The sequence below is a fragment of the Chenopodium album genome, chromosome 15 (assembly GCF_948465745.1).
Source record: "Chenopodium album chromosome 15, dcCheAlbu1.1, whole genome shotgun sequence".
Lineage (NCBI taxonomy): Eukaryota > Viridiplantae > Streptophyta > Magnoliopsida > Caryophyllales > Amaranthaceae > Chenopodium > Chenopodium album.
In genome coordinates this window covers 36,080,744-36,101,488 of record NC_137848.1, presented here as the reverse complement: position 1 = coordinate 36,101,488, position 20,745 = coordinate 36,080,744, and the positions used below count along the sequence as shown (strand labels likewise).

The 20,745-nt window shown below is 30.0% G+C and overlaps 1 pseudogene; it reads right to left on the bottom strand.

Annotated features, from left to right (window-relative positions):
* Positions 1 to 1,004: 1,004 nt before the first annotated feature.
* Positions 1,005 to 19,867, bottom strand: LOC145581106 (exopolygalacturonase-like; annotated as a pseudogene).
* Between the last annotated feature and the right edge of the window lie 878 nt (positions 19,868 to 20,745).

Below are 20,745 nucleotides of genomic sequence, written 5' to 3'. Positions count from 1 at the left end.
AATTCTCGCGTGGGCATTTAAATACTTACGCGGATTATGAACCCCGATCTTCAATTTTCGCCAAACGAACGAACAAAGAAATTAAACACAAAATAATAACCACCACCTCAACGATGGGATCAATTTATATTGAAAACAATCAAAAAGTTTTTAGGGCTTACCGTATACTATCTTGGAAACTTCCTTCTTTTTGAAAATACCCTCTTTATCCTTAATTAAACATAAATTTAGGAAATAATCAAAAAAAAAACTTAAGTTAAAATACTTTAAAAGCAAACTAATTAAAGATCTATTCACAAGTTGGAATCAAACATGGCCCATAAAAACCAATAGTTCAAAACTAAAGAAACCAAATAATGTTATTCAAATAATAATATAATCCAACAAAAGTCTATATATAAATAATAGTCTAAGAAAGCAATAACAGATAACTCTCGACATTCTTCCCATAATCCTCTTCATGCTTTAAGTACATATCATTTTCTTTATTCTATCCTACTACTCGACATAAGATAGGTCATCGTAGGTCCAATACAAAGAAAAGTCAAACATATAAGAAATTACGAATTAGCAAAGTTGAGTACATAACCTATAAGACTACCACACTAACATGATAATCCTGGCAATAAAGAAACATGCTTGTCTTAACACACAAGTCAACTTAACCTTGAATCATGACTTGCATTATTATTTATTAAGAAATAGCTTTGGATAACGCATTTAACGAGTTTCCTTCCTTACCTCTTGAACCAATTAAGACAATTGGCTATGTCATTGAGTGTTATTAGTTAGAGATACATGATTTTAAAACAAGTAAACTTATTTCAATTCAATTACAAGATGATTATTTTTTTTCTTTGGTAGATTAAAAGGATAATATATAGCTAGGGAAGTATGTTTTTTTTTCAAAATTACTAAAATTTGAACTTCTATTCCACCATCTTGAACAATTAGATCAAGTAATTGAATTAAAAAATTAAATATAAAAATATAATTAATCAAATTTAACACTTCAAAGCTGGTACTTGTAGTCCAAAGAAGTTTATCTTAGCATTAATGCATGAAGTAGACAATGGTCCTTTTAAACCAACCAAATTAATGTTGTGGAGATGGACATTCTGACATGGTACCGCAGAGCTACACTTGATGTTGATCGCTTGAGCTGAAGTTGTCGATCCTCCTATGTTGTGGAAGAAGATATCACTAAGCCTTTATTTGGATGGCTGTACAACATAATTAAGACGATCAATGTACATTTAACTAAGTGTTAAAAAGCATAAGGTAAGGTTGGTTTTTATTTATATATATTCTTTTAATAATTTTATTCTTGTATTAAATAACTACTGTTTTAATTGTTTAATTTTCCCAACCTTAATTTAGAACATTATTATGGAGCTAGGGGTATTAGTTATATTAATAATAAACTATATTTAATTATATCTTTGATGTTTTTGATTTTTGAAATTAAAGAGATATAATTATTAATAATTGATAAAAATAGTTATGCTTACCCCATTCACACAAGAATGGCCTCCTCCACAATACTCTTGATCTATAATAATAGGATTTTGAACACTTTCCATAACAATGTCCTTGAAAAGAAATCCAAAAGCTTTGATTGGAATGACATTAGCCTTGAAAGGAAAAGTTTTGATCCTGATACCATTGGTTGTACCACGAAGCGTGCAGTTTTTTACTTGGACCCTTTTACATCCTCTTCATCTTCATACTTGCCAAGACTACCAACGCTATAATTTAATAAACATATGTTAAACTTTCCATTTAAAAAATGTATCTCATAATAATGTGTAAAATGTTTTTCGATATATGGTTAATCTACAACTTAAGGCATAAGATCGAATGTATTATCTAGGATTTGAAAAGGAGTTATAATTTCAAAAGTTTAAAATACTAAGCCACCTAAACATGAATAAAAATATAAAACAAAAACAAAAAGCCTCAAAAAAACTTTGGACTTAAAGGTTTATTACTTATTACAATTTTCAATTTTAGCCTTAGCTTGTTCAAAATACTAATTACTAAAAAACTAATTTAACATGTTGTATAATACTAAAATGATGAGTTATCGTTTTTACTAAAATGTGTGTGTATATATATATAAAATGTATCTACATAAATTTGATATTTTTAGTATACACATTGAGAGAAGATTAATAAGATATTACATAACTATGTAGAGTTTAAGAATCGAATCGAAATTCAATTTATGTCAACTAATTTGGAACAAAGAAAGTACTCCCTACGTTCTTTAAAGTTTGACTCACTTTGCATTTGCGTGGTCTTCGATGAACATTTTTTACCATGAATATTTTAGGCAATGTATAAGTGAAAATTATTAATAAAAAAAAAATAAATAAATAAAAACTTGGTATTTGAAAATTTATAATAAAGGGGAGTTTAATAAGATCTCTCATGTTAATTTATTTTTTTTTATATAAATCATAACATGTGGTTAAAGTTATTTTATTTTAACCACATGAATAGTAAGTGAGTCAAACTTCGAAAATAGAGGTAGTACATATATTAAAAATGATAGGCACAAAAGGTATTCTAAGGATATTAACTTGGTTAGCATTGATTCTCAAAAAAAAAAAAAAAATAAACAAAATAAAATATTTGGTTAGCATTAAATTGCATATTTTATATCTGCTTGAAAGAGTACATATTCAGTGTTAGGATAATTTAAACAAATAATTTTAATGTGACAAAGTGACACGAGATTTTAAATATTACATTCATCATTTTATTGAAACCACCATGCCTTTTCAAACCCACTTTTCAATTAATATTATTACAAATGTAGAAATATCTCACTAACTCCTATCAAATTTAATTTAATAAAATAACATTAGTTAATTTGACCACATACAAACTATTTCTTAAAACTTTATGCACTAATAAGTATTGAGACAAGTATTGGATGGAGGGACTATTGAATGTCTTTTATATATATATATATATATATACCTCTGATTTTTATTATTTGTAACTTTAGGGTATTATTTGTGAGATATAAAATATTTCAAACTTGCAAATAAAATCGTAGGTAGTATATAGGTTAATATGATAGTGCGCACTCTTTCTTGTACAACACATGTATATGATGCTTTGTTGTAGCTTTAAAGTTAAAAAATATTCATTTTAATGATTAAACTTATTTAAAATTAGAAATCTAATTTCAACTTATATGGAAGTTTATTTTGTCAAATTCAATAAATGAAAAAAATGAATATTTGTTACTAACCGTATTATAATTAGCAGAACCAATGGGGGGTTGGGGTGGAACTTGGCCTCCCCTTGATTTTTGTTATCCATTAAATTTTTCATTAAATGATTTTAGCTGTATTATAGCTTAGTTGGTGTTGAATAAAATTGATTCATTTTATAGCTCCTAAATTCTAAAGCGCACACTAACACTTTTTCTTTTTGGTCTCATATTTTTCTTGTCATTTCAATATACTGTATAGTAGTTTTTTTGCACGAGATATACTATATATATTATATTTGGCCCTTTTAAGAAAAAAAATTCTTGTGCCACTATATGTTATTATGTAATTACAATTATTATTTATTTTAGCTTATTAAACAATTTTGAATAAGTAAATATCTTACAACATAAGAAATTATTTAGGCTTTACACGATATAAATTGAGAATTTACTATATATATATATATATATATATATATATATATATATATATATATATATATATATATATATATAAAGCTTTATTTTGAAAATAATTGTCAATTTACATATGTGAAATTCAGAGTGGTTTGTTTTCACCAACGTTCTAATTGACTTCCCAATTATGTTATTTGTCCCTATATTGCATTCTTCCTTTAATTAGATTTTCTTTTGTTCAAACATCTTATTAATACAATTTATTCGCACCTTTCCTCTATCTAAGACCCCTCTCACTCATGGTAAAAAAACTAAAATGTCATTCTCTATCTACCCACTTTCTCACTCCACTTTTCCACGTTTGCTCATGTGCATTTTATTTTAACAAATCCTCACACACTCATGGGCTAAAAAAACCCAAACCACACTCTCTAATTTTTACTATTATTATAATTACTAAAAATATTTATATAAATTAATAATATGCTAATTACTAATAATAATAATAATAATAATAGGATGACGGCACTATTATTGGTGACACTTTAGTGGTGGGGAAGGTTTTGGAGTTGATCATGGAGGAAGGGCCTCGTTTTGGGTTACATCTCAATGTGGAAAAAACTGAAGTTTTCTGGCCTTCGGAGGACCCTCGAAGTAGGCTTGTGGGTGTCTTTCCTCCTAACATTGCTCGACCTTCACATGTTGTTAAGTTGCTTGGTGGTCGCGCTAGTTCTGATCCCGGTTTTAGAGGTGACCTTGTGATGCAGCGAGTGACCAAGATGATTGCTCTAATGGATAGGTTTGCTAAGCTCGATGATCCCCAGTGTGAGTTGTTGTTGCTTAGGGCATGTATCGGAGTTTCTAAACTCTACTTTTCTTTGCGTACTTGTCCTCCTAATACTTTTGAGGTGGCACAGCGCACTTTTGACGAGGCTCTTCGATCTTCATTGGAGCGTATTGTTACTGCTTCGGGGCCTGGGTTTGGCGATTGGCAATGGCGGCTTGCCACCTTACCATTTGCGTTTGGCGGACTTGGAGTTTATTCCGCAGGTGATGTTCGTTATTATGCCTTTCTTGCTTCTCGGTTGCAGTCTGCTGGGTTGCAGACGAAACTTCTGCGTCGTACTAGTATTGTCGGTCTTGGTCACTCTTTTGAGGATGCGTTGAGTCTGTTTAATGGAACGATGGAGTCTGACATTTTAGGTAATCCTTGTGAGGTCGCTGCCCCTAAACTCATGAAGAAATTGGCAGATATATATTTCACAAAGGTTACCGCTTTTGCAGAATTCGCCTTTTCTTTGCCTCCTCGCCAGTCAACATTGTGGAAGTCGCAGCAAGGAGACCACACCTCTGCTTGGTTTCGGGCAGTCCCTATTTTTGGGTTGGGTTAGACGATGAACGCAAAGACATACCGATGTGTGCTGTGCTACCGGCTGGGTATTCCATTGTTCTCTGTCTCAACGCCGTGCTATGCTTGCTCTTGGGTTTTTACTAGGGATATTTTCGGCGACCACGCGGTGTCATGCGCTGGTATTGTAGGTATTAAATATCGGCATAATGTTGTTCGAGATACAATTGTTGATATTTGCTACAGATCTGGGATTTCAGCAAGAAAGGAGGTTGACATAGGGTTGTTTGGAGGGAATGACGAGGCCCTCAGACCTGCCGATGTGTTACTTTATTCATGGGATCGTGGTCGTGATGTATATGTCGACTTCACTGGGTCTTCTCCTTTGACACAGATAGGGCTATCTGACTTTTTTCCTAGATGGGTTGTGGCTGATGCGGTTCATCGGAAGCGGGTTAGGTATGAAGCTCGTTGTCGGGCGATTGGCTATGGTTTCATTCCCTTCTCTTTTTCTTCGCTTGGGGAATTAGAGAAGGAAGCTGTTGCGTTACTGAAGCGGATTTAGTGGTTCTCGATGACGCAAGACATTGGGGCTCGTGCTGCAGCTCATATCTTCATTAGGGTAGGCTTTGCTATAGCTAGAGGAGTTGGGGCCCAGATTGTATCTCGGCTTCCCACTAATTTATTGTAGGTTATATGACTTTTGTTTTTGAGATAATAATAATAATAATAATAATAATAATAATAGTTTTAATAAAAACGAAATTAAGTAGAAAAATGAGATTTTCAAAGTATATAAAAATATAGCAAAATGGGTGCCTACTTATAGAGAACAACTAAATTATGAATGTTTGTAATTTTTATTTTTAAAAAATGTTAAATTGGTCAAAAAAGTTGTTTTTAGATTTAATTAGTGGGCATCACTAATAATTGTAGCATTTTAAAAGTGTCATGACTATAGGCATTTTTTATTTTTCTCATGGGCATTTTTTTTTGTCCATGAGTCGGATGCATGTTTTTGGGTTTTTACCATAAATTCCTCCTCATGGCCAATTTTTTTTTACCATTAGTGAGAGTGTTGTAAATGAGACTAATATATTATATTACACCTTTAACCCATACACTTTTCCATTTGTTACTCTTTTTTAGAAAGTACATATGTTTTTCATATTACTTTTTCTCTTCCTAACCTTACACTATCTCTTTACATTTTACCGAATTTTTGATACAGTGAACCAACGTCTATTTTTTAGTAGATTTAACAGTTTTCTCTAACCTTGAATTTTAATTATGTTCTATACTACACTGAATATATAGTTCATATTGTGTAGAAATCTATTTTGAATTGCGTTCTATATTTTCTCTATCCATGAATTGTGGAATAAAAGATGACTGTTAATTAAATTACTAAAAAAATCTAAATATTAATTATAATTCTTAAATAGTGGTTTTAATTAGTCATTTTTGTGATAAGTATTTACTTGGCCTATGTGACTAGAGTTAGAGTCAATATTTTTGGCAAATTTTTTCATTATGTTGGTGGCCAAAGTTTGTATGCTAATTACGCTCACAATTAGGGGAAAATTTTGTTAATTTAGTTACCAATGTGCTCTCTCTCTCACACACACACACAATATATATATATATATATATATATATATATATATATATATATATATATATATATGTTGCTTATTACTTTTCAAATTGTTCATGTGCACACCAATCCTAATCAATTAACCTATACTAAAAGCAAACCTAAAGTGACACTTGTCATGATTACATTAAAAAATTTCCCGCCTTTTTTTCTTTCCTTTTTTTTTATATATATATTTTCTGCCGAATTTCAATGACTTCCCTTTTATAACCTAGAATAATACTTATTTCCATTTTGACAACACATTTAATTCGATCATACTCAATTAATTTTTTTTTATTATTATTTTTAACATATATTTTATATACTAGGAATCTTTTAGTTATAAAATATACTAACATAAATTAAAAATAAGGTATTGAAATCCATCATATCATTATCCAAGATTATTATAATATCATCAATTTTTTTCCTCCAACTTTTAATATTTATTTTAATTAAAAATAGAAAAATCATTTCGATAGCATACTTTGTATAAATCATAAAACTATATATATTTCATAACGTTTATCAGAGAAACTGAACAAAAATATTTTTATTATATTATACTCACTCTGTTTTATTATAAGTTAGAGTTGGATTTGCATATTTGTTGTGACACAACTTTGACCATCAATATCTCTAATTAAAGATTATTAAAAATTATGAAAAAAATATTATAAAAGCAAACATTATGACAATAATCCAACAACATATTATATGATCATATTTATATATTGTATACTGGTAAAAATATTAAGTCAATGATGATATATATATGAATAGTATAAAATTCCAATTCTTGCTTATAAAAAAAAGGTAAATTTGTCATAAAAAAATCTTTTAAAATCACCATTTTGCGAGAAAAAAATCTTTTAAAAGATTTTTTGTTAAAAAAAACCCGAGTTTTAGCTTTTTGGCAAAAGAAATCCCGATTGTAAATTTTTTTTGTTAAAGACAAACAATTACCTCTAATTCACTTAGTTAACATCTAATTTCTTCTAATAACTCTCTAATCCTCACTTAATCATTTGATAATTAAATTAATTGATAAATAAATTAAAAAAAATAAAAACCACCACCCCAACCACCAACAGCCACCACACTCCATTTCCCCCTCCCATGGCAGCAGCCCCACCACCGACTGAGCCGCCGCCTAGGTCCCTCACCACTGGCGACCCCCTGCCTTATCCCTTTACCCTCTCTTTTCTTCTTCATCTTCTTCATCAATTTCCTCCAAAAAAATCCTAATTTCATCTTTCTCTCTCCTCAATCTAGGTTATCAATGGCTTCTACCTCTCAATTTCCCTACATTATCTCACAAAACCCCTAATTTATCAATCCTAACTTCGAATTTCTCTCTCCTTCTTCCACCGCCATGTCCTCCATTGATGTGATACGTTACAGTCGCGAAGCCAGAGAATTTCCAATAGAGCAGGGCTACGTGGCGCCGTGAGGTTTCTCCAGTGAGCGAGTAATCGGAGTAGGGCGATTTTACTGTGGGTGTTGACAACGAGAGTAGGCTAGCTAGCGGTAAGGTGTGGCTGCGGTGGTTTTCGTGGGATGAGGGTAGCGATTCTGGTGACTTAGCAAGGGGGGGGGGGGGAGCTGCTGCCATGGTGGGGTAGTGGGGGTTTTTATTTTTTTATTTATTTATAAATTAATCTAATTATCAAATGGTTAAGTGAGGATTAGAAGGTGATTAGAAAAAATTAGATGTTAATTAAGAAAATTAGTGGCGCTAGGTTTCTTTAAACAAAAATTTTAAACTTCGGGTTTTTTTTAACGATAAAGCTTTTAAAAGGTTTTTTCTTGCAAAATGGTGCATTTAAAAGATTTTTTTTGACAAATTTTCCTAAAAAAAAATAGAGTATACAACATATATTGAAAAATTCAATCTAATTACTCTATATATACATTTATGCAATGTGATTATTAAAATTAAAACCCCTCACTAAAAATATATTTTGAAAAAGTTGATTACTGAATAATAATTATCCTAAAATAATATAAAATCAACTAAATTTTCATATTATGCCGGTCAAAGTGTGTCAACAAAACATAAGGACAAATGTATATGCATGGGTTCATATATGAGTACTAACTTTAGCTAATATTTTCATTTTCTTATATAAAACCTTATAGCTTCTAAATTTCTATTACTACATTTTTTTTATATAAAATTTAATTCAATAACCTTTATGCATTTGGTATTGATATAAATTAAAATTCAAGTTATTTTATTTCAAATTTTTTTTTTTTGATAAATTATTGTTGAATTAACACCATTCTTTATAATTTTTGTTGTAAAATTTAATTATTATTACCGTGCATGGCACGGGACTTAACCTAGTATTTTTATATAGTCTAATCTATAATAGAGTGTGGGTATAAATATGGATGATATTGGATTTGTTACCATTGGTTGTAATGATCGTTGTGTTGCTATGATTTAATAATAATAACGCGGCTCTTAGTGATCTTTGAAATTTTTTTAATTATAAAAACTTGTGATTCTAATTTTAGTTCAATTGAGCCTAAATTTTCTAACTTGTCTTCATTTGGAACAATAAAAACTAAGGTGTTTCAAGACTTGTAAAACTTTGACAAGGTACTTGTAAATTCGTTAGTTGATGATTTTCCCTAAAATTTCTTAAATTAATCATTTATATTACAGTGTCAAAAATAGATTATACTTTTTTTTTTTTCTCTTTAGTATGTTGAGTAATCTGAAATGTTAGAGGACTATGTGAAGAGGTAATGAAATGTATGTATCAAAATCTAGCAAATATGTTGTGTATTAAATGATTAAAGCTTTGAAATGTACATATGAAGGAAAAATTATTTAGTGAGATTATATTGAAAGGAAGGTTGAGATTAAATTTTAGAAGTTGTCAATTTGTCAAGGATAAGTGCATATCCTTATTGTACTAAAATGAAAGAGTGTTTGAGCTAACTATCAATACTTTATTTTATTTTTTTATTTTTTTTTTTTGAAAAAAGAGCTAAATATCAATACTTGAAAGCATGTATTTCAAGTATATTGATAAAAATGTGAAATATCTAATAAATGCTTTGTTACTTCTATAAAGTTAGTGTATCTAAGAAGTAATATCTACTTAATAATACATAATATAAGGGCCAATAAATGACAGATTTGGATGCATCAGTGATGGATGTTTTTATACATTAAGTATCACAAAAATTAACAAGACTTTCATATTATATAGTTCAACAGAATGTGAACAGGCAAATTTTTTCACGGAGGCTGTCATGGTTCATTATCGAAATGCATATTTATAGGGGGATTTATTCTCAAGTTCATGTGATTTGTTACGATAATTGCATTGGTAAAATTTTAAAGGCTTATTAAAAGTCATCAAGAACTTTATTTCTTAACTTGTACGTGTTACATAGTTTATGTATTAGAAGAATTTAATAGAAATTAATATTACATGCCTTTTATCTTCCATTCCTTAATGTGAACTCCTTAATAGTATATCTTATTTAAGACTAATTATTGGTTGCAACATGATCTACAAATGTATGTCCACATTTTTGTGTCATATGCTTGGATAAGTCATTTTTGAATTTTATTGTTACAAATCAATTTGTCTTTGTTGCTTATCAGTTAATTATAATGGATATCATGTTTTCCAAGAAAACATCAATCATTACAAGATATAAAATATTTAGTGATAAACTTCTTATGAAGATATATTTGATGAAATTCAATGGTATTGTCAATTTAGAGTTTTTGAACTAATGATAATCTCAAATTTATATATAGAAAAAATGTTAGATAGGTCATGCTCTTATACCACAACTACTTATATATTTTGAATAGAAATTTGCATGAGGTTTAGAACAAAAAATTAAGGACACCCCTTCTTTCCTTTATAATATGTGAAATCTAGGGAGTTTTTAGCAAAGTTATAATTAAAATTAGTGAATAACAAGGAATATAACTTATATTATTGTTTTTATTTCAAGCTTAATCATTAAACAATTGTTGGTGACCTAATGATTTTTACTCAAAATTTTAATACTTTTCTAAACTTTAAAGTTGGAAGTAAAACAAGATTGAGGGTAATAACTACTTTGAGATATAGATAAAGAGGTAGCCCCTAAGAAAAACTTGACATATGCATTTCGGTTTATGCTTGAAAATGATGTAGAAATTAGAGGAAGTGATTGTTTATTGCATTTTGTAGAGTAAATCAAGTTTGGGTTTTAGGAAACTCCACTCTTTCTAAAAATTGTTTTGCCTACTTCATAGACTAAATTATGAAGAACTATATATTCAGGAGTAGTGAATTAAGTGCAAGCATTTGTATAAGATTTTGTTGATAAATTGGTATTAGCTTTCAATTTGCATAGGGAGAGTGAGTCTTCTTTGAATGGATAATCACCAATAAAATTATACAGTAAAGAATATGCATTCTCAAGCTTGTATTATTAATTAATTAGTACTCCCTCTATTATTCCTTATTGATCTTCCTATTTGGAATCTTTTATGTAAATTAAGGAAAGGGATGTTCCTCAATTAAGCATTAAATTAAATATAGATTTTTTTAAGCTAGTCCTTTTATATATTGTTGGCTTTTTTTTTTTTTTTTTTTCTATAATCATTACTCACACCCTTTGCCTGATTCTACAAAGAGACTTTACAATTTCAAACTGAATCCTTAGCTTGTAAATGTAATTGGTCAATCATATATATTGAAGAATATACTTAATCAACCAATGGAATTAGATCACACAGATTACTCCAACAAATATGAATAAAAAATCTAAAAACCAAAATTTCTTAAAATTGTCAAGGTTGGAGGAGAGAGAAAATGTATTTGAAAATTTTCGAATGTAAACACCAAAATATAAAATTTTTAAAGATTGGAGGAGAAAGATAATTGTCACTTATATTCATACGATAAATTTTCAAGATTTTTGAAATTTTGATAGAGAAAATGTGTTCAAAGGGAACACACCCAACCAAAGCCTTTTTAGGCCAAATTTAACAAAATTATTGTGTTAATCCTTTGACTCGATCTTCTAAACTTAGAAGAGAGAATAATGCAGGAGCAGCCGTCCAATATGGGTTTTCTTGAAGACTCTTAGAGTCTTCAATTGTTTGTAAGGAATATTGCGTTTTTCTTGCAAATCTTGAAGATTCATGAAATCTTTTAGAACCAACACTATCCTTAAGTTAATTATTATTAATTATTAAGTTTTTTGCCTATGGGTTTTTACCTTTCACTTAAAAGGTTTTTTCCTATATATATTTTGGTTTTAAGATAGGGTTATTAGTTTGTTACAAATATGATTAAAAGACAATTAAGATTAGGATTCTTGGTTTTCTATCTTATCTTAGGATTATGATTATAGTTTCCAATCTATCTTATCTCTGTATAGCTCACCTTATAAATATGGATGCATATCAGTAAAGTATTTTGGCGTGCTTTAATTTGTTTTGGGAATGAGGCCTTTGAGTGTTGCTGATTGTTTGATTGTTAATCAAAAACATCACTTGTTGTAGCTTGTGATTATCTTCTAGTTGCAACTAGGAAGAGATCTTCTATTTTCACAAAAATTACAGTACTATTAATTTTCATGTAAATTCTTTAGTTCTTGCTAAAATTTGAAGATCTAATATTATATACTATAGCTTGTGAGTCCTGAGATATCCATATCAGAGAGTTTATGAATGAAATGAAGAAAGTTATCAACAAGTTGATAAACGACTTTTGTTTAGATGGTGTAATGTGGATGCGAAGAAAATGAAAATTTCAAAGAAAAATTAAAACTCCGTGATTGACCCTAGATTGGAGAGAAAGAGAGAGAGAGACCATTTTTAGGGTTCTTCTCTTGTTTAAAAGAGGTAAAAGATGTAGAAATTCAAAGTTAATGTAGAGACATAGTGAGTTATGGAGCAATCAGTGAGATGTAGATGAATTATATGATATGAGTAAGTGGAGTTGAATGTGGAACGTAGCATCATCAACAACACAATCAATGAAAAAATATACAAATGGATGGAAGCACATGAAATTTATTGGAGTACAATGGGAAATTTGATTGTAGTGTGAGGGTAAATTTGGAAAAAAAAATTCTTAAAAAAGGAAAGATTCAAATCAAAAAGACATTTCGAAACACCGAGAATACAATACAAGAAGATCAATAAGGAATGAAAGGAATATTTAAATCTTTCGCCTTGTCAAATATATTAAACTTTGTATGATACAATCTAACATCAATGCATTGAACAATGAGGTGTTGAGAAATTTTTTAGTTAGAGAAACTTTAAGAAAGAGATGAAAATAACGAAAGTATGAAGAAAAAATCTATACCTTTTATTGAAACAGAAATTGCATAAAATAACAAGGGAAATTCCCATTGGTACACCCGTGGTTTTGACTTTTCCCATTGATACACTCCAAAATTTTTGCCTTCCCATTGGTACACCCATGGTTTGGTCTTTTTCCCAACCGTGACTAACACCGTTAAAAAGTATTTCATTAAGTTAAAATAATTAAGGAAAAAACTATAATACCCCTTTTAAACATCTAATGTCTCGATTTACGTATCGAAAATTGTTCAGTTAAAGTTTTAGGAGTCCTAGTCGTTAAGGATCCAAATTAACCTCGAAATTAGCAAAAAAAAAACGCAAATGTCTCATATGCGTGTCAAAAAATGTCTCGATTTGCGTGCCATTATTTTTTTGTGATAATAATTGTTCGATTAAGGTTTTAGGAGTCATTTTGACCCTTTATGGGTCTAAATCGAACTCGAAATTGTCAAAAAACTAACAAAAATATCTCATTTTACACCTCATGATATTTCTGTTTTGTTTTGTCATGACTCGCAAAACGAGACATTTTCGTTAATTTTTTGACAATTTCGAGTTCGATTTAGTCCCTTAAAGGATCAAAATGACCTCTAAAACATTAATTGAACAATTACTATCACAAAAAAATAATAGCACGCAAACCGAGACTTTTTTGACACGCACATGAGACATTTGCGTTATTTTTTTTTTGCTAATTTCGAGGTTTGGATCCTTAAGGACTAACATGACTTCCAAAACTTTAACCGAACAATTTTCGACACGCAAATCAAGACATTAGATATTTAAAAGGGGTATTATAGTCTTTTCCTTTATTATTTTAACTTAATGAAATACTTTTTAACGGTGTTAGTCACGGTTGGGAAAAAGACTAAACCATGGGTGTACCGATGGGAAGGCAAAAATTTTGGAGTGTATCAATGGAAAAAGTCAAAATCACGGGTGTACCAATGGGAATTTCCCAAATAACAAAGAAAGAAAAATTCATTAACTAATAAAAAGCTTGTGTTTTACCAGGTAGCATGTGCTAAAAGAACTTATATTAGTTTATATATATATAGTAAAATCACAAAGTGTTTTATAACGAATGTTATACCTGATGCCATGGCCGGGACCACATGTTACTTTGTTAATGGAAAGTCGAGTTGATCCTTGGAGGATACCAATGCAATCATCACCCGTCTCAATACGCGATCGTGAGACCCTCACTTGGTCTGAAGAGCTGATGTGGATACCATCAGTATTTGGACTATCTTCCGGAGCTGTAATATGAAGCCTTTGTAATCTAATATTCTTGCTTGTGGTGATGAAGAAGTGGAATCCCATAGGGTTTAAGCTTGTAATCCTTCTAATGGATGCATTTGTAACGCCTTTAAGAACAATTGACTACAAAATCAAAAGTGAAGAAATTTTGCTACAAATTAAAACATGTTTATTATATAACATCAATTATTATGAAAGATAAATAAGAAAAAGTAAATATAGGGGTTATGAATTAGATAAAAAAAGTAGGCCTAAAAGATGATAACCCTTCCATTTTATAATTGGAAAAATTAGTATTATTAATTCCAATTTTAAGCCATTTACTTTAATTAATCTCAACTATTGATTATTCCTGAATAATTCCAATTTTAAGGGGTATTGTAATTTATCAGGTTTAAATGACCGATGACCTAAAAAAAAGGTGAACTCTTAAATTGTCGAAAATAATACAAAATTTGAGCTATCTGCCAAAAAAATGTCAAAGTTTTGATTATTTCTAAATAATACAACCTTTGAAAGACATCCGCTTTAAACAAGTTATGATCGGTTGGTGACTTGATTAATAGGTATATGAGACACATGTCATTGTTTGATAGATTAAACAATTTAATTTGATTTTTGAATTTATTTTTTAGTATTTTTAATTTTTAAAATAAAGAAATAAAATAATATTAATTATGTATTATTATTTTTTTTAAAAAAATCTACCTCTTCTCTCCCTGCCAACATCCTCTTTCCGGCGCTCGGCCCTCCTGCGACCTTCGGTTGGCGCCCCATCCACCTTTCTAGCGCCACCACCACTACCCACTGCACCACCAAAAATAATTGCAAGTAATAGCCACAACACCAACCACCATACCAACCACCAAAACAAACATACCAACCACCGAAACCATTATACCAACTTACGAAACCTCCATACCAACCCAACCCACTACCACCAAGATCCAAAAACCCACCTCTTACTTACTGGAATCCCATTGTCGAAATTGAAATTAAGACCCTTGAAATTGAAAAGCGAAAATCTAATGCAAAACTCAAATCTAATGCAAAATTGATGAATATGGGATGTGAATTTAGGGGGATTTCGACTTTGACGGGGAGGAGGGGCAACAACCCTAACGGGAGGGGTTAGAGGTCAAGTCGATGGTCTGTGGTAGTCGTGGTGAAAGTGTTTGATGGCCTGTGGTGGACTTGTAGTGTCGGTGGTGGACTGGCAGTGTCGGTGGTGTTGGTGGTAGAATTGATCTTTGGTTGGTGGTGTTTGAGATGGTCATTGATGATGGTGACAGTTCTAATAATCTAGTTGAAGGTAAAAGAGAAAAGAAGGGGCGGGAGAGAGAGGGGGGGGGGGTGAATGGGTGATTATTTGATTATTAACAAATCTAATTAAAGTTGGGTTAGTAACTTGAGTTCGTTTGGCATCACTATGGTTTTCCGTTTTTTGGTTTTTTGTTTTTCAAAATCATATGGTGTATGGCATATAATGAATAAAAAATTGGTCAAATTTATAAAATTCATGGTACTTTTGAAAACTGACAACAAAAAAGTGGAAACACCTTTTTCTTGTTTTCTGTTTTTGGTTTTTTGTTTTCAAAAAAATAGAAAACTGAAAACAAAAAACGATGCCAAACAAGCCCTTACTTAGTTAAGTAATGTTATTCATTTTTTTTTTTTTGAAAAAAAAGAGTAATCAAACATAATATTTTGATTAGGATTTTTTTTTTTTTTTTTTAACTTTTGCTTAGGAGTTAATAAAAGTATTAAACAATTTTATATAAAAAAAAACAAAAATATTAACCGGTCTTTTAGGTTGTAGGTAAATGAACTTGTTTAAAGTGGATGCCCTTCAAAATTTGTATTATTCAGAAATAATCTAAAGATTGACTTGTTTTTGGCGGACTACTTAAAGTTGTATTATTTTTGATAATTTTTTCTTTTTTATATTGCCACATGTCATCATTTAAATGGTCAGAAAAATTTAAATTCTTTCTTTGAAAAACAAAATCTTAAAACTCCTCCCATCCCCTTACTAGCTATCGAAAAACTCCCCCTCCTTGCTCGCAACCACCACCACCCTCAACCGGCGACCTACCTTATCCCGACGAGCCACCCAACCCAAACCTTATCCCATAAAACCGAAACCCCCTTCCATTCCCCTATGCAACCACCAAGGAAACCCAACCCCAACTCCCAAAAACTCCAAACTTCCCCTTCCTCATATCGAAACCCCAACGTTTAGGGTTTTATATGGTTGGGGAGGGGTGTTTGGAGGTTTTCGATGGTGAGAGAGGTAGTTTAAAGGGAATTTCGATGGTGGAGGGAATGGAGTGAGCGCGGTGGGTTTAGGGAGTTTCGAACTTTCGATTTTTTGGGAGTGCCGAAAAAGGAGACGAGGGCGGTAGGGGGTGGGTCGCAACACCGGTTCGGGGGGGAGGGGGAAACCGACGCAAGGGGGATAATAATGAGGGAGGCCAGCGGCGTCATGGCTCGGGTGGAAAATCGACGTTTGGGGGTGTTTGGCACGTGGCAAATGACATGCACATGGAAAACTTGTGTAGGTTTGTTTTGGTTTTTATTTTTATTTTATTATTATTTTTATTTTTTAGACATATAGAGTGTTGACACGTGGCAAATGACATGCTATATTACAGGTTTGGTAACCGGTAAGGCCTAATAAAAGTCAATACCTCCCAAACTTGGGATTATATAGTTGGCAAATGGCCCATAATTGAGATTAGGGCCTGTTCACATTTACTTAATTTTAGTTCAGTTCAGTTCAGTTCAGCTCCAATTAGTTCAATTCAGTTGAGTTCAGTTCCAATCAGTTCAGTTTAGTTCAGTTCAGCTCTTAATTTCCCTCTCTCATAAAACATTCATTTCAGTTCAGTTCAGTTCAGTTCAGCTCCAATCAGTTCACTTTAGTTCAGTTCAACTCAGTTCAGTAAATGTGAACAAACCCTTAATAAAACCAAAATTTTCTTTTATAATTTACGAAAAATATTATGAAATACTTTTTGTAAGAATTTGCGCATCTTTCCTTCAAATTCAATAGTAACAAATTGACATTTAGACACATGTCAAACACAAACATGTAACCATTATTGATAGAATTCCAATTTCAAATTATAACAATTAAATATTATGAAAATATAAATGAAACTAATTCAACTATATTATTTTATTTATTAAATGTTGTTTTCAATACTTCTTTCATTTCATATTAGTTGACACATTTCATTTTGACGCGTTGGTCAATGAATAACTTCAAATAATAAAACTTCAATTATGTACATCAAATAATTATAAAAAAACTTGATATTTGAAAAATAGAAGTAGAGACGAATTAAACAAGACTCTACTACATTAGTTTTATCTTAATTAAGAATAAATCATAAAATAAAGTCAAAGTAATTTATGTAAATAATGGTGAAAGCCAAAATATGTCTACTAAAAAGGAACATAGATAGTATTGTAGACAAAAGCATATGCTCAAAAGGTCTATATATGAATTATGAAAAGGTCATAATATCAAAAATGTTTTGTAACAGATAAAGTAATTTTTTTTTATAATTTTAAGACATAGTATGCTTAGACCAATGTATTTACTTTTAGAACAATAAATGAGTAAGATAAGATGATTAAAACCTCCCAATGGGCACATTGGAATAACATAATAAACATTATCCCTTTGACAAAAATTGAATAGAGAAGAGTAGAAAGGGTTTTAAGAATAAACTAATGCAACGCGAGTATGTAGATAACAATGGTAAAGCTAAGATATCAAAAACACTATAGGCCTTATAGATAAAGGAAGTATAAAATTTCTTAATCGTGGGAAAAAAAAGCTTCGATTTCATAAATTACGTTCAACCAAATTTTTTTATTTTTTATTTTTATATATATACTTTAAAAGCCATTTAATTATATTTAAAATTTTATCCTTTGTATTACTTTAAAAATGATACCCTCTATTCTACCACTCATTTTTTTTTATAGATAATATATTACATTATTATTAAAAATGTATGAAGAGACATATTACATTTGTATTTATATCTTTACCTATTTAATTCAATTTGACATTATCACATGGACATTTTATTAATTATAAACACAATGTATGATTTTTCAGTTTTATTAGACTAATACTCCGAAATTTAACTATTGTACAAAAATTTATTGGGATTAATAGAGAATATTACAGTTTACTTACAGAAGGAAGACGTGCACAATTAGAATTTTGATTACAGTCAGCATATTTCCACATTCGTGCACCTTGGCCGTCAATAGTACCCCCACCAAAAATCACTAAACCATTAATACGCTCAAAGGTCAGCCATTCAGGTTCTGGGTACATTGAAATATCAGGTATCGCCTTCACATTTCCTGTAATTTGCACCACTATAGGGTCAGGACCTTTACATGGTCCTGCAAATACTGCTTGAGAAACAGCAAATTGTCCTCGAGGAATTAATAATCTTGCCTTACTAGGATGATCACATGCTGCCCTAAATGCTCCCATGAAGGCCTGTGATAACTTCATTATATATAAAAGGTTCTATCTATTTTGTTTCTAAAAATTTAGGTTCATATCGAGACATTTTATAATATTTCTACCAATTGGGAAGGTGAACTACTAAATGCATTGCAGGAAAAAAAAACATAACTTTTACTATAAATATTGTATGACGTCAAGAAGGCATTTTGAACAAGAGAGTGAATTGTGTTCCTAATAAACTCATTTATTGGACAAAAAGAAATTCTTAGAAATATATATGTTTAAAACCAATTTGTTTGAAAATAATTTATAAGTACTTGCATTTTATAGGTCTTAAAAGTAAAACAATACAATAAAATTTATTTGTCATTATCTGCAGAAAATTCCAAAAAATCCTAAGAAATTCATTTAAAATAATATATATATATATATATATATATATATATATATATATATATATATATATATATATATATATATATATATATATATATATATATATATATATATATATTTAATTATTTTCATATATAGTTCAAAAGAGAATGCACTACAAATTTCTCTATGATTTTATAAATTTCTAGATAATAAGTGAATTTGAAAGTATATATTGTTTTTACTTTTTATTGCAAGCAATGATGATTATTATATTTCTAAAGTAGCTAAGATAATTAGTTTAATGTGATTTTAATACATGGAATAAGATTTGTAATATGAATAAATAATATCAATATTACACAATCATTTGCCCATAGAATAAGAGAATTAATTATATATGCTTATGTCAACTCTATAATTTCAAGTATTTTTAATCTTAATATTTAAATTTTCATAGTTTGCAATTTATAAATTATTAACATTTTAGTTGATCTTCTTCATTTCTATTTTTTTGTAATCCATGTATAATGATCCACCGAAATATATAAATTTACCTCTACATCATCTGTTTCTCCGTTACCTGTGGCATCATAATCTGCTAAATTAAAAGTTTTTTCATCAGGCGCTGGAATAACACTTATACCATCCCCATCCTTCACACCACCTCCTCCCTTGGCCTCTGCTATGACAATGAATACACCTAAAAGAGCCATGAAGAAGACTATCTTCGTGTAACAACCATCTTTGTCCATGGAGCAATCTTTATAGTGCCAATAATATTATTGTTAATGCGAAGAGCCTTGGTTAGAGGGGTTTTGATTTAAATAAAATTTTAAAAAATTATTGTATATTTATTTTATTAATTTTTTATTCAAGATGGAGGTACTGCCTCCTTGTAGAGGCTAGTATTAATTTGATGGGATTTGAAGATGTTTTCCTCACACTCCTTCCTTTCTATAAACCACTGTCCTTGATACCAAAATCCATAATTTATTTCCATAAATTTCAATTGTGGAAGCTATCCCCTAAGTGTACGCATACCAAAAAAATGGTTGATGTGTAGGTACAAGCCTATATTTAGTGGTGTTTATTTAAATGTTCATCTTTTTCCTTGTACTGTAACTCCCTAATATTTCGAAGTTTCGACATAGCTACAATATAGGGGTGCACGCGTTGGCTATTTTATTGCCTATAAATTTGTTTTAGCGTGTATCAATTAAGTTGCAACATTGTCATGTTGATGACAACCATTCATATGTATATTTGTTTCCGACTATTATTCTAGTTTACGGCATTCAATTTATATTTTTTGTAGACCGATAATGCTTACCAAAGTAGAATTTTAACTTTAAATATATTTTATTATATTTGTATACATTAAAAGAAGTTTAATTTTTGAAATAAGATGTTACATGACCATATTTTTACTCATATATATATAAATCATTATATATGGTTAAAATATGTGAATGAATAGTGAGTTTTAAAAAATTGAAATAATTAATTACTACTTATTTTCTTTGTTAATATTATATTGTCAATCATTTATTCTTGCCAATGAAAAATAAAGTTTTCAATTTATTTTCCATTTGCGCATTGGGGATCCTGCCATCCTGGGAATGATTTCTCG